The sequence below is a fragment of the Phalacrocorax carbo genome, unplaced genomic scaffold (genome assembly GCF_963921805.1).
Source record: "Phalacrocorax carbo unplaced genomic scaffold, bPhaCar2.1 SCAFFOLD_281, whole genome shotgun sequence".
Classification (NCBI taxonomy): domain Eukaryota; kingdom Metazoa; phylum Chordata; class Aves; order Suliformes; family Phalacrocoracidae; genus Phalacrocorax; species Phalacrocorax carbo.
Genome location: NW_026990527.1, coordinates 22764 through 37023, shown reverse-complemented (window position 1 = coordinate 37023; position 14260 = coordinate 22764).

Genomic DNA, 14260 nt, shown 5'->3' with positions numbered 1-14260 from the left:
ACTGGGGGACACTGGGGGGGACACTGGGGGGACACTGGGGGGACACTGAGGGGACACTGGGGAGGCACTGGGGGGGACACTGGGGGGAAACTGTGGGGTCACGGGGGGACACTGGGGAGGCACTGGGGGGCACTGGGGGGACACTGGGGGGAAACTGTGGGGACACTGGGGGGAAACTGTGGGGTCACGGGGGGACACTGGGGGCACTGGGGGGGACACTGGGGAGGCACTGGGGGGGCACTGGGGGGGACACTGCGGAGGCACTGGGGGGACACTGGGGGGGACACTGGGGAGGCACTGGGGAGCACTGGGGGGGGCACTGGGGGGGACACTGCGGAGGCACTGGGGGGGACACTGGGGAGGCACTGGGGGGGACACTGGGGGGGACACTGGGGAGGCACTGGGGAGCACTGGGGGGGACACTGGGGAGGCACTGGAGGGGCACTGGGGGGGACACTGGGGAGGCACTGGGGAGCACTGGGGGGGACACTGGGGAGGCACTGGGGGGACACTGGGGGGACACTGGGGAGGCACTGGGGGAACACTGGGGAGGCACTGGAGGGGACACTGGGAGGCACTGGGGGGGACACTGGGGAACACTGGGGAGGCACTGGGGGGGCACTGGGGAAGCACTGGGGGGGGACACTGTGGGGGGGGCACTGGGGAGGCACTGGGGGGGCACTGGGGGACACACTGGGGAGGCACTGGGGGGGCACTGGGGGGGACACTGGGGGGGACACTGTGGGGGGACACTGTGGGGGGACACTGTGGAGGCACTGGGGGGGCACTGGGGAGGCCACTGGGGAGGCACTGGGGGGGCACTGGGGAGGCACTGGGGAGCACTGGGGGGGGCACTGGGGAGCACTGGGGGGACACCGTGGGGGGACACTGGGGGGGACACTGGGGAGGCACTGGGGGGGGCACTGGGGAGGCACTGGGGGGGGCACTGGGGAGGCACTGGGGGTCACTGGGGGGGGTCGCGGTGTCAAGGGTCGGGGGTCCCGGACGCGGGGGTCCCTCCGCCCGCCCCCCCCCACCCCCCGCACCGGCGCGTGACGTGTGACACCGGTACAGGGGTTGGGAGAGAGCGGGGGGGGGGAGGGGGGCCGGGACCCCCCCCGGCCGCGACCCCGCCCCTCCCCCCGCACCCCTGGGCGCCCCGGGGGGGGGAGGGGGGCCGGGACCCCCCCCGACCGCGACCCCGCCCCTCCCCCCGCACCCCTGGGCGCCCCGGGGGGGGCTTCGGGGGTCCCCCGGAGGGACGGGGGGGGTGCGGGGGGACCCGGGGGGTGCGGGGGGGGGGGGCTTTGGGGGTCCCCTGGGAGGGGGTGCGGGGTGGGGGGGGGTTCCCGCGGGGGTGTGGGAGGGTTTGGGGGTCCCATTGGGGCGTGGGGGGGTTTCGGGGGTCCCCGGGGGGGGCTTTGGGTGTCCCCGATGCCTGGGACCCCTGGGGGGGAGGGGGGGTTCCCTGGGGGGGGTCACAATTGGATGAAGGGGAGGTTGGGGGTGCCCTGGGGGGGGGGGTGGCGGGTTTGGGGGGGGTCACAACTGGGGGAGGGGCGGGGGGGGGTCCCCTGGGGGGGTTGGGTGGGTTTGGGGGATTTGGGGGCCCCCTGGGGGGCATGGGGGGGGGTTGGGGGTCACCACTGGGGGAGCGGGGAGGGGTTGGGGGTGCCCTGGGGGGGATGGGGGGGGGTGGGCGCTCCCGACCGCCTGGGTCCCTCTTACCTGGGTCCCTCTGGGTGCTGCCCCCCCCCCGCCCCCGCCCGGGTGGCTTTAAAGGCCTCGGGGTGCCCCCCCCGCCCCCCCCCGCCCCCCCCGCCCCTCCCCCCGCTTCCGCCGGGGGGCCCCGACCCGCACAAACAGGAAAAGGCGGGGGGGGGGGCTGGGCCCGAGCGTCCGGGTTCCCAGGGCCCCCCCGCCCCCCCCGGCCCCGCCCTTCCCGCCCCGCCCGCGCCCAGCGGGACCCCCAAGTGGGACCCACAGCCACACCCTGGGGCCCAGACCCACCCCTATGGGGGGCCCAGACCTGCCACTATAGGGGTCCCAGACCCACCCCTATGGGGGGCCCAGACCCACCCCTATGGGGGGCCCAGACCTGCCACTATAGGGGTCCCAGACCCACCCCTATGGGGGTCCCAGACCCACCCCTATGGGGGTCCCAGACCCACACATATGGGGGATCCAGACCCACACCTATGGGGGGCCCAGATCCACACATATGGGGGGTCCAGATCCACACATATGGGGGGTCCAGATCCACACCTATGGGGGGTCCAGATCCACACATATGGGGGGTCCAGATCCACACCTATGGGGGGTCCAGACCCACACATATGGGGGGTCCAGATCCACACCTATGGGGGGTCCAGATCCACACATATGGGGGGTCCAGATCCACACCTATGGGGGGTCCAGATCCACACCTATGGGGGGTCCAGATCCACACCTATGGGGGGCCCAGACCCACACATATGGGGGGTCCAGACCCACACCTATGGGGGGCCCAGACCCACCCCTATGGGGGTCCCAGAACCACACCTATGGGGGTCCCAGACCCACACATATGGGGGATCCAGATCCACCCCTATGGGGGGTCCAGATCCACACCTATGGGGGGTCCAGACCCACACCTATGGGGGGTCCAGATCCACACCTATGGGGGGTCCAGACCCACACCTATGGGGGGTCCAGATCCACACCTATGGGGGGTCCAGACCCACACATATGGGGGGTCCAGATCCACACCTATGGGGGGTCCAGACCCACACATATGGAGGGTCCAGATCCACACATATGGGGGGCCCAGACCCACACCTATGGGGGGTCCAGATCCACACCTATGGGGGGTCCAGACCCACATATATGGGGGGTCCAGATCCACACATATGGGGGGCCCAGACCCTCCTCTATGGGGGCCCAGACACAGTCCTATGGGGGGGCCCAGGCCCAGACCCACACCTATGGGGGATCAGACCTGCCCCTATGGGGGCCCAGACCCAAACACATGGGGGTCCCAGATCCACACCTATGGGGGGCCCAGAACCTCCCCTATGGGGGCCCAGAACCTCCCCTATGGGGGGCCCAGACCCACACATATGGGGGGGTTCAGACACCCCCCTATGGGGTCCCAGACCCACCTCTATGGGGGCCCTAACCCACACATATAGGGGGCCCAGACCCACACCCGTGGGGCGCCTGGTAACCCCTGTTTACCCCAGCCCAGGCTTCGGGCGGGTCCCGTTCCCACGGGGGGGGTGGGGTAACGGCAGAGGGAGCCGAGGGTGGGGCCGCCCATGGGGCACCCCCAGCTCAGCCCAGCTCAGCCCAGCACAGCCCAGTATAACCCAGCACAGCCCAGCACAGCCCAGTATAACCCAGCACAGCCCGGCACAGCCCAGTATAACCCAGCACAGCCCAGCACAGCCCAGTATAACCCAGCACAGCCCGGCACAGCCCAGTATAACCCAGCACAGCCCAGCACAGCCCAGTATAACCCAGCACAGCCCGGCACAGCCCAGTATAACCCAGCACAGCCCAGCACAGCCCAGTATAACCCAGCACAGCCCGGCACAGCCCAGTATAACCCAGCACAGCCCGGCACAGCCCCAGCACAGCCCAGCACAGCCCCAGCACAGCCCAGTATAACCCAGCACAGCCCAGCACAGCCCGGCACAGCCCGGCACAGCCCCAGCACAGCCCCAGCACAGCCCCAGCACAGCCCAGTATAACCCAGCACAGCCCAGCACAGCCCAGCACAGCCCAGTATAACCCAGCACAGCCCCAGCACAGCCCCGGCACAGCCCCAGCACAGCCCAGCACAGCCCAGTATAACCCAGCACAGCCCCGGCACAGCCCCAGCACAGCCCAGCACAGCCCAGTATAACCCAGCACAGCCCGGCACAGCCCCGGCACAGCCCCAGCACAGCCCAGCACAGCCCAGTATAACCCAGCACAGCCCCAGCACAGCCCCAGCACAGCCCCAGCACAGCCCAGCACAGCCCAGTATAACCCAGCACAGCCCCAGCACAGCCCCAGCACAGCCCCGGCACAGCCCGGCACAGCCCCAGCACAGCCCCAGCACAGCCCCGGCACAGCCCGGCACAGCCCGGCACAGCCCCGGCACAGCCCCAGCACAGCCCAGCACAGCCCGGCACAGCCCAGCACAGCCCCGGCACAGCCCCGGCACAGCCCGGCACAGCCCGGCACAGCCCCGGCACAGCCCAGCACAGCCCGGCACAGCCCCGGCACAGCCCCAGCACAGCCCCGGCACAGCCCCAGCACAGCCCGGCACAGCCCAGCACAGCCCCGGCACAGCCCGGCACAGCCCCGGCACAGCCCCGGCACAGCCCAGCACAGCCCCGGCACAGCCCCAGCACAGCCCCAGCACAGCCCCGCACAGCCCGGCACAGCCCCGGCACAGCCCCAGCACAGCCCCGCACAGCCCGGCACAGCCCCGGCACAGCCCCAGCACAGCCCCGGCACAGCCCGGCACAGCCCCGGCACAGCCCCAGCACAGCCCCGGCACAGCCCAGCACAGCCCGGCACAGCCCCGGCACAGCCCCAGCACAGCCCCGGCACAGCCCCGGCACAGCCCGGCACAGCCCGGCACAGCCCCGGCACAGCCCGGCACAGCCCCAGCACAGCCCGGCACAGCCCCGGCACAGCCCCAGCACAGCCCCGGCACAGCCCGGCACAGCCCCGGCACAGCCCCAGCACAGCCCGGCACAGCCCCGGCACAGCCCGGCACAGCCCCGGCACAGCCCCAGCACAGCCCCGGCACAGCCCGGCACAGCCCCGGCACAGCCCCAGCACAGCCCGGCACAGCCCCAGCACAGCCCCGGCACAGCCCGGCACAGCCCAGCACAGCCCCAGCACAGCCCAGCACAGCCCGGCACAGCCCCAGCACAGCCCAGCACAGCCCCGGCACAGCCCGGCACAGCCCCGGCACAGCCCAGCACAGCCCGGCACAGCCCAGCACAGCCCCGGCACAGCCCCGGCACAGCCCGGCACAGCCCCGGCACAGCCCCAGCACAGCCCCAGCACAGCCCCGGCACAGCCCGGCACAGCCCCGCACAGCCCGGCACAGCCCCGGCACAGCCCCGGCACAGCCCCAGCACAGCCCAGCACAGCCCAGCACAGCCCAGCACAGCCCGGCACAGCCCAGCACAGCCCCGCACAGCCCGGCACAGCCCCAGCACAGCCCCAGCACAGCCCAGCACAGCCCGGCACAGCCCCGGCACAGCCCCAGCACAGCCCCAGCACAGCCCAGCACAGCCCCGGCACAGCCCGGCACAGCCCCGGCACAGCCCCGGCACAGCCCCAGCACAGCCCCAGCACAGCCCCGGCACAGCCCGGCACAGCCCCGCACAGCCCGGCACAGCCCCGGCACAGCCCCAGCACAGCCCCAGCACAGCCCAGCACAGCCCGGCACAGCCCGGCACAGCCCCGGCACAGCCCCAGCACAGCCCCAGCACAGCCCAGCACAGCCCCAGCACAGCCCCGGCACAGCCCCGGCACAGCCCGGCACAGCCCCGGCACAGCCCGGCACAGCCCGGCACAGCCCCGGCACAGCCCAGCACAGCCCCGCACAGCCCAGCACAGCCCCGCACAGCCCCAGCACAGCCCGGCACAGCCCCGGCACAGCCCCGGCACAGCCCGGCACAGCCCGGCACAGCCCAGCACAGCCCCAGCACAGCCCGGCACAGCCCCAGCACAGCCCAGCACAGCCCCGGCACAGCCCGGCACAGCCCCGGCACAGCCCGGCACAGCCCCAGCACAGCCCAGCACAGCCCCGGCACAGCCCCGGCACAGCCCAGCACAGCCCGGCACAGCCCGGCACAGCCCCGGCACAGCCCGGCACAGCCCCAGCACAGCCCAGCACAGCCCCGGCACAGCCCCGGCACAGCCCAGCACAGCCCCGGCACAGCCCCGGCACAGCCCAGCACAGCCCCGGCACAGCCCCGGCACAGCCCAGCACAGCCCCGGCACAGCCCGGCACAGCCCCGGCACAGCCCGGCACAGCCCCAGCACAGCCCAGCACAGCCCCAGCACAGCCCGGCACAGCCCCGGCACAGCCCGGCACAGCCCCGGCACAGCCCAGCACAGCCCGGCACAGCCCGGCACAGCCCCGGCACAGCCCCGGCACAGCCCGGCACAGCCCGGCACAGCCCGGCACAGCCCGGCACAGCCCGGCACAGCCCCAGCACAGCCCCGGCACAGCCCGGCACAGCCCGGCACAGCCCCGGCACAGCCCCGGCACAGCCCGGCACAGCCCCGGCACAGCCCAGCACAGCCCGGCACAGCCCCAGCACAGCCCCGGCACAGCCCGGCACAGCCCCGGCACAGCCCAGCACAGCCCCGGCACAGCCCGGCACAGCCCAGCACAGCCCAGTATAACCCAGCACAGCCCAGCACAGCCCAGTATAACCCAGCACAGCCCGGCACAGCCCAGTATAACCCAGCACAGCCCGGCACAGCCCAGTATAACCCAGCACAGCCCAGCACAGCCCAGTATAACCCAGCACAGCCCGGCACAGCCCAGTATAACCCAGCACAGCCCAGCACAGCCCAGTATAACCCAGCACAGCCCGGCACAGCCCAGTATAACCCAGCACAGCCCAGCACAGCCCAGTATAACCCAGCACAGCCCGGCACAGCCCAGTATAACCCAGCACAGCCCGGCACAGCCCCAGCACAGCCCAGCACAGCCCCAGCACAGCCCAGTATAACCCAGCACAGCCCAGCACAGCCCGGCACAGCCCGGCACAGCCCCAGCACAGCCCCAGCACAGCCCCAGCACAGCCCAGTATAACCCAGCACAGCCCAGCACAGCCCAGCACAGCCCAGTATAACCCAGCACAGCCCCAGCACAGCCCCGGCACAGCCCCAGCACAGCCCAGCACAGCCCAGTATAACCCAGCACAGCCCCGGCACAGCCCCAGCACAGCCCAGCACAGCCCAGTATAACCCAGCACAGCCCGGCACAGCCCCGGCACAGCCCCAGCACAGCCCAGCACAGCCCAGTATAACCCAGCACAGCCCCAGCACAGCCCCAGCACAGCCCCAGCACAGCCCAGCACAGCCCAGTATAACCCAGCACAGCCCCAGCACAGCCCCAGCACAGCCCCGGCACAGCCCCAGCACAGCCCCAGCACAGCCCCGGCACAGCCCGGCACAGCCCGGCACAGCCCCGCACAGCCCGGCACAGCCCCGGCACAGCCCCAGCACAGCCCCAGCACAGCCCCGGCACAGCCCGGCACAGCCCCGCACAGCCCGGCACAGCCCCGGCACAGCCCCAGCACAGCCCCAGCACAGCCCAGCACAGCCCGGCACAGCCCCAGCACAGCCCCGGCACAGCCCCGGCACAGCCCGGCACAGCCCCGGCACAGCCCGGCACAGCCCCGGCACAGCCCAGCACAGCCCCGGCACAGCCCGGCACAGCCCAGCACAGCCCAGTATAACCCAGCACAGCCCAGCACAGCCCAGTATAACCCAGCACAGCCCGGCACAGCCCAGTATAACCCAGCACAGCCCGGCACAGCCCAGTATAACCCAGCACAGCCCGGCACAGCCCAGTATAACCCAGCACAGCCCAGCACAGCCCAGTATAACCCAGCACAGCCCGGCACAGCCCAGTATAACCCAGCACAGCCCGGCACAGCCCCAGCACAGCCCAGCACAGCCCCAGCACAGCCCAGTATAACCCAGCACAGCCCAGCACAGCCCGGCACAGCCCGGCACAGCCCCAGCACAGCCCCAGCACAGCCCCAGCACAGCCCAGTATAACCCAGCACAGCCCAGCACAGCCCAGCACAGCCCAGTATAACCCAGCACAGCCCCAGCACAGCCCCGGCACAGCCCCAGCACAGCCCAGCACAGCCCAGTATAACCCAGCACAGCCCCGGCACAGCCCCAGCACAGCCCAGCACAGCCCAGTATAACCCAGCACAGCCCGGCACAGCCCCGGCACAGCCCCAGCACAGCCCAGCACAGCCCAGTATAACCCAGCACAGCCCCAGCACAGCCCCAGCACAGCCCCAGCACAGCCCAGCACAGCCCAGTATAACCCAGCACAGCCCCAGCACAGCCCCGGCACAGCCCCGGCACAGCCCGGCACAGCCCCAGCACAGCCCCAGCACAGCCCCGGCACAGCCCCGGCACAGCCCGGCACAGCCCAGCACAGCCCCGGCACAGCCCCGGCACAGCCCGGCACAGCCCCGGCACAGCCCAGCACAGCCCGGCACAGCCCCGGCACAGCCCCGGCACAGCCCGGCACAGCCCCGGCACAGCCCAGCACAGCCCGGCACAGCCCCGGCACAGCCCCGGCACAGCCCGGCACAGCCCCGGCACAGCCCCGGCACAGCCCGGCACAGCCCCAGCACAGCCCAGCACAGCCCCAGCACAGCCCCGGCACAGCCCGGCACAGCCCCAGCACAGCCCCAGCACAGCCCCGGCACAGCCCCGGCACAGCCCAGCACAGCCCCGGCACAGCCCCGGCACAGCCCCGGCACAGCCCGGCACAGCCCCGGCACAGCCCAGCACAGCCCCGGCACAGCCCGGCACAGCCCCGGCACAGCCCAGCACAGCCCCGGCACAGCCCCGGCACAGCCCGGCACAGCCCCGGCACAGCCCAGCACAGCCCCGGCACAGCCCCAGCACAGCCCGGCACAGCCCCGGCACAGCCCAGCACAGCCCCGGCACAGCCCCGGCACAGCCCGGCACAGCCCCGGCACAGCCCCGGCACAGCCCGGCACAGCCCAGCACAGCCCGGCACAGCCCCAGCACAGCCCCGGCACAGCCCGGCACAGCCCCGGCACAGCCCCGGCACAGCCCGGCACAGCCCCGGCACAGCCCAGCACAGCCCCGGCACAGCCCCGGCACAGCCCCGGCACAGCCCGGCACAGCCCCGGCACAGCCCAGCACAGCCCCGGCACAGCCCCGGCACAGCCCCGGCACAGCCCCGGCACAGCCCAGCACAGCCCCGGCACAGCCCGGCACAGCCCCGGCACAGCCCAGCACAGCCCCGGCACAGCCCGGCACAGCCCAGCACAGCCCAGTATAACCCAGCACAGCCCAGCACAGCCCAGTATAACCCAGCACAGCCCGGCACAGCCCAGTATAACCCAGCACAGCCCGGCACAGCCCAGTATAACCCAGCACAGCCCGGCACAGCCCAGTATAACCCAGCACAGCCCGGCACAGCCCAGTATAACCCAGCACAGCCCAGCACAGCCCAGTATAACCCAGCACAGCCCGGCACAGCCCAGTATAACCCAGCACAGCCCGGCACAGCCCCAGCACAGCCCAGCACAGCCCCAGCACAGCCCAGTATAACCCAGCACAGCCCAGCACAGCCCGGCACAGCCCGGCACAGCCCCAGCACAGCCCCAGCACAGCCCCAGCACAGCCCAGTATAACCCAGCACAGCCCAGCACAGCCCAGCACAGCCCAGTATAACCCAGCACAGCCCCAGCACAGCCCCGGCACAGCCCCAGCACAGCCCAGCACAGCCCAGTATAACCCAGCACAGCCCCGGCACAGCCCCAGCACAGCCCAGCACAGCCCAGTATAACCCAGCACAGCCCGGCACAGCCCCGGCACAGCCCCAGCACAGCCCAGCACAGCCCAGTATAACCCAGCACAGCCCCAGCACAGCCCCAGCACAGCCCCAGCACAGCCCAGCACAGCCCAGTATAACCCAGCACAGCCCCAGCACAGCCCCAGCACAGCCCCGGCACAGCCCGGCACAGCCCCAGCACAGCCCCAGCACAGCCCCGGCACAGCCCCGGCACAGCCCGGCACAGCCCAGCACAGCCCCGGCACAGCCCCGGCACAGCCCGGCACAGCCCCGGCACAGCCCAGCACAGCCCGGCACAGCCCCGGCACAGCCCCGGCACAGCCCGGCACAGCCCCGGCACAGCCCGGCACAGCCCCGGCACAGCCCAGCACAGCCCGGCACAGCCCCGGCACAGCCCCGGCACAGCCCGGCACAGCCCCGGCACAGCCCCGGCACAGCCCGGCACAGCCCCAGCACAGCCCAGCACAGCCCCAGCACAGCCCCGGCACAGCCCCAGCACAGCCCCAGCACAGCCCCAGCACAGCCCCGGCACAGCCCCGGCACAGCCCAGCACAGCCCCGGCACAGCCCCGGCACAGCCCCGGCACAGCCCGGCACAGCCCCGGCACAGCCCGGCACAGCCCCGGCACAGCCCAGCACAGCCCCGGCACAGCCCGGCACAGCCCCGGCACAGCCCAGCACAGCCCCGGCACAGCCCCGGCACAGCCCGGCACAGCCCCGGCACAGCCCAGCACAGCCCCGGCACAGCCCCGGCACAGCCCGGCACAGCCCCGGCACAGCCCAGCACAGCCCCGGCACAGCCCCGGCACAGCCCGGCACAGCCCCGGCACAGCCCCGGCACAGCCCGGCACAGCCCAGCACAGCCCGGCACAGCCCCAGCACAGCCCCGGCACAGCCCGGCACAGCCCCGGCACAGCCCCGGCACAGCCCGGCACAGCCCCGGCACAGCCCAGCACAGCCCCGGCACAGCCCCGGCACAGCCCCGGCACAGCCCCGGCACAGCCCCGGCACAGCCCCGGCACAGCCCAGCACAGCCCCGGCCACAGCCCCGGCACAGCCCCGGCACAGCCCCGGCACAGCCCAGCACAGCCCGGCACAGCCCCGGCACAGCCCAGCACAGCCCGGCACAGCCCCGGCACAGCCCGGCACAGCCCCGGCACAGCCCAGGCACAGCCCCGGCACAGCCCCGGCACAGCCCAGCACAGCCCAGCACAGCCCCGGCACAGCCCCGGCACAGCCCCGGCACAGCCCAGCACAGCCCCGGCACAGCCCCCAGGCACAGCCCCGGCACAGCCCCGGCACAGCCCCGGCACAGCCCCAGCACAGCCCCGGCACAGCCCCGGCACAGCCCCGGCACAGCCCCAGCACAGCCCAGCACAGCCCGGCACAGCCCAGCACAGCCCCGGCACAGCCCCAGCACAGCCCGGCACAGCCCCAGCACAGCCCAGCACAGCCCAGCACAGCCCAGCACAGCCCCGGCACAGCCCCGGCACAGCCCCGGCACAGCCCCGGCACAGCCCCAGCACAGCCCCCAGCACAGCCCCGGCACAGCCGCCCCGGCACAGCCCCAGCACAGCCCCAGCACAGCCCAGCACAGCCCAGCACAGCCCAGCACAGCCCCGGCACAGCCCCGGCACAGCCCCGGCACAGCCCCGGCACAGCCCAGCACAGCCCGGCACAGCCCGCACAGCCCCGGCACAGCCCGGCACAGCCCCGGCACAGCCCCGGCACAGCCCCGGCACAGCCCCGGCACAGCCCCGGCACAGCCCGGCACAGCCCGGCACAGCCCCGCACAGCCCCGGCACAGCCCCGGCACAGCCCGGCACAGCCCCGGCACAGCCCCGGCACAGCCCAGCCACAGCCCCGGCACAGCCCGGCACAGCCCCGGCACAGCCCAGCACAGCCCGGCACAGCCCCGGCACAGCCCGGCACAGCCCCGGCACAGCCCCGGCACAGCCCAGCACAGCCCCAGCACAGCCCGGCACAGCCCCGGCCACAGCCCCGCACAGCCCAGCACAGCCCCGGCACAGCCCGGCACAGCCCCGGCACAGCCCCGGCACAGCCCCAGCACAGCCCAGCACAGCCCGGCACAGCCCGGCACAGCCCCGGCACAGCCCAGGCACAGCCCCAGCACAGCCCGGCACAGCCCGGCACAGCCCCGCACAGCCCCGCACAGCCCGGCACAGCCCGGCACAGCCCCAGCACAGCCCGGCACAGCCCGGCACAGCCCCGGCACAGCCCGGCACAGCCCCAGCACAGCCCTGCACAGCCCCAGCACAGCCCCGGCACAGCCCGGCACAGCCCCGGCACAGCCCAGCACAGCCCCGGCACAGCCCCGCACAGCCCCGGCACAGCCCCAGCACAGCCCCCAGCACAGCCCCGGCACAGCCCCGGCACAGCCCCGGCACAGCCCCGGCACAGCCCAGCACAGCCCCGCACAGCCCCCGGCACAGCCCCGGCACAGCCCCGGCACAGCCCGGCACAGCCCCGGCACAGCCCCAGCACAGGCCCCGGCACAGCCCCAGCACAGCCCAGCACAGCCCCGGCACAGCCCCGGCACAGCCCGGCACAGCCCCGCACAGCCCCGGCACAGCCCCAGCACAGCCCGCACAGCCCCGGCACAGCCCGGCACAGCCCCAGCACAGCCCCGCACAGCCCGGCACAGCCCCGGCACAGCCCCGGCACAGCCCGGCACAGCCCAGCACAGCCCGGCACAGCCCCGGCAACAGCCCCGGCACAGCCCGGCACAGCCAGCACAGCCCCGGCACAGCCCGGCACAGCCCCGGCACAGCCCGGCACAGCCCCAGCACAGCCCCGGCACAGCCCAGCACAGCCCCGGCACAGCCCAGCACAGCCCGCACAGCCCGGCACAGCCCCGGCACAGCCCCGGCACAGCCCGGCACAGCCCCAGCACAGCCCCAGCACAGCCCCAGCACAGCCCCGGCACAGCCCAGCACAGCCCCGGCACAGCCCAGCACAGCCCGGCACAGCCCCGGCACAGCCCCGGCACAGCCCCGCACAGCCCGGCAAAGCCCCGGCACAGCCCCAGCACAGCCCGGCACAGCCCCGGCACAGCCCAGCACAGCCCAGCACAGCCCCAGCACAGCCCAGCACAGCCCGGCACAGCCCCGGCACAGCCCCGGCACAGCCCCGGCACAGCCCGGCACAGCCCCGGCACAGCCCAGCACAGCCCAGCACAGCCCCAGCACAGCCCCAGCACAGCCCGGCACAGCCCGGCACAGCCCAGCACAGCCCCGGCACAGCCCCGGCACAGCCCGGCACAGCCCCGGCACAGCCCCAGCACAGCCCCAGCACAGCCCAGCACAGCCCAGCACAGCCCCGGCACAGCCCAGCACAGCCCCGGCACAGCCCCGGCACAGCCCCGGCACAGCCCCGGCACAGCCCAGCACAGCCCGGCACAGCCCCGGCACAGCCCCGGCACAGCCCGGCACAGCCCCGGCACAGCCCAGCACAGCCCAGCACAAGCCCCAGCACAGCCCAGCACAGCCCGGCACAGCCCCGGCACAGCCCCAGCACAGCCCAGCACAGCCCCGGCACAGCCCCGGCACAGCCCGGCACAGCCCCGCACAGCCCCGGCACAGCCCTGGCACAGCCCAGCACAGCCCCGCACAGCCCAGCACAGCCCCGCACAGCCCCAGCACAGCCCGGCACAGCCCAGCACAGCCCGGCACAGCCCCGGCACCGCCCGGCACAGCCCCGGCACAGCCCGGCACAGCCCCGGCACAGCCCCAGCACAGCCCAGCACAGCCCAGCACAGCCCAGCACAGCCCCGGCACAGCCCCAGCACAGCCCAGCACAGCCCAGCACAGCCCCGGCACAGCCCCAGCACAGCCCGGCACAGCCCGGCACAGCCCCGGCACAGCCCAGCACAGCCCAGCACAGCCCCGGCACAGCCCAGCACAGCCCCGGCACAGCCCCGGCACAGCCCCGGCACAGCCCGGCACAGCCCCGGCACAGCCCGGCACAGCCCCGGCACAGCCCCGGCACAGCCCCGGCACAGCCCAGCACAGCCCGGCACAGCCCGGCACAGCCCGGCACAGCCCCAGCACAGCCCCAGCACAGCCCCAGCACAGCCCCGGCACAGCCCAGCACAGCCCCAGCACAGCCCAGCACAGCCCGGCACAGCCCGGCACAGCCCCAGCACAGCCCCAGCACAGCCCCAGCACAGCCCCGGCACAGCCCAGCACAGCCCAGCACAGCCCCAGCACAGCCCCGGCACAGCCCCGGCACAGCCCCGGCACAGCCCGGCACAGCCCCGGCACAGCCCGGCACAGCCCGGCACAGCCCGGCACAGCCCCAGCACAGCCCCAGCACAGCCCCGGCACAGCCCAGCACAGCCCAGCACAGCCCCAGCACAGCCCCAGCACAGCCCCGGCACAGCCCCGGCACAGCCCGGCACAGCCCCGGCACAGCCCGGCACAGCCCCGGCACAGCCCGGCACAGCCCGGCACAGCCCCGGCACAGCCCGGCACAGCCCGGCACAGCCCCGGCACAGCCCCGGCACAGCCCGGCACAGCCCAGCACAGCCCCAGCACAGCCCGGCACAGCCCGGCACAGCCCCGGCACAGCCCCGCACAGCCCCAGCACAGCCCGGCACAGCCCCGGCACAGCCCCGGCACAGCCCGGCACAGCCCGGCACAGCCCCGGCACAGCCCGGCAC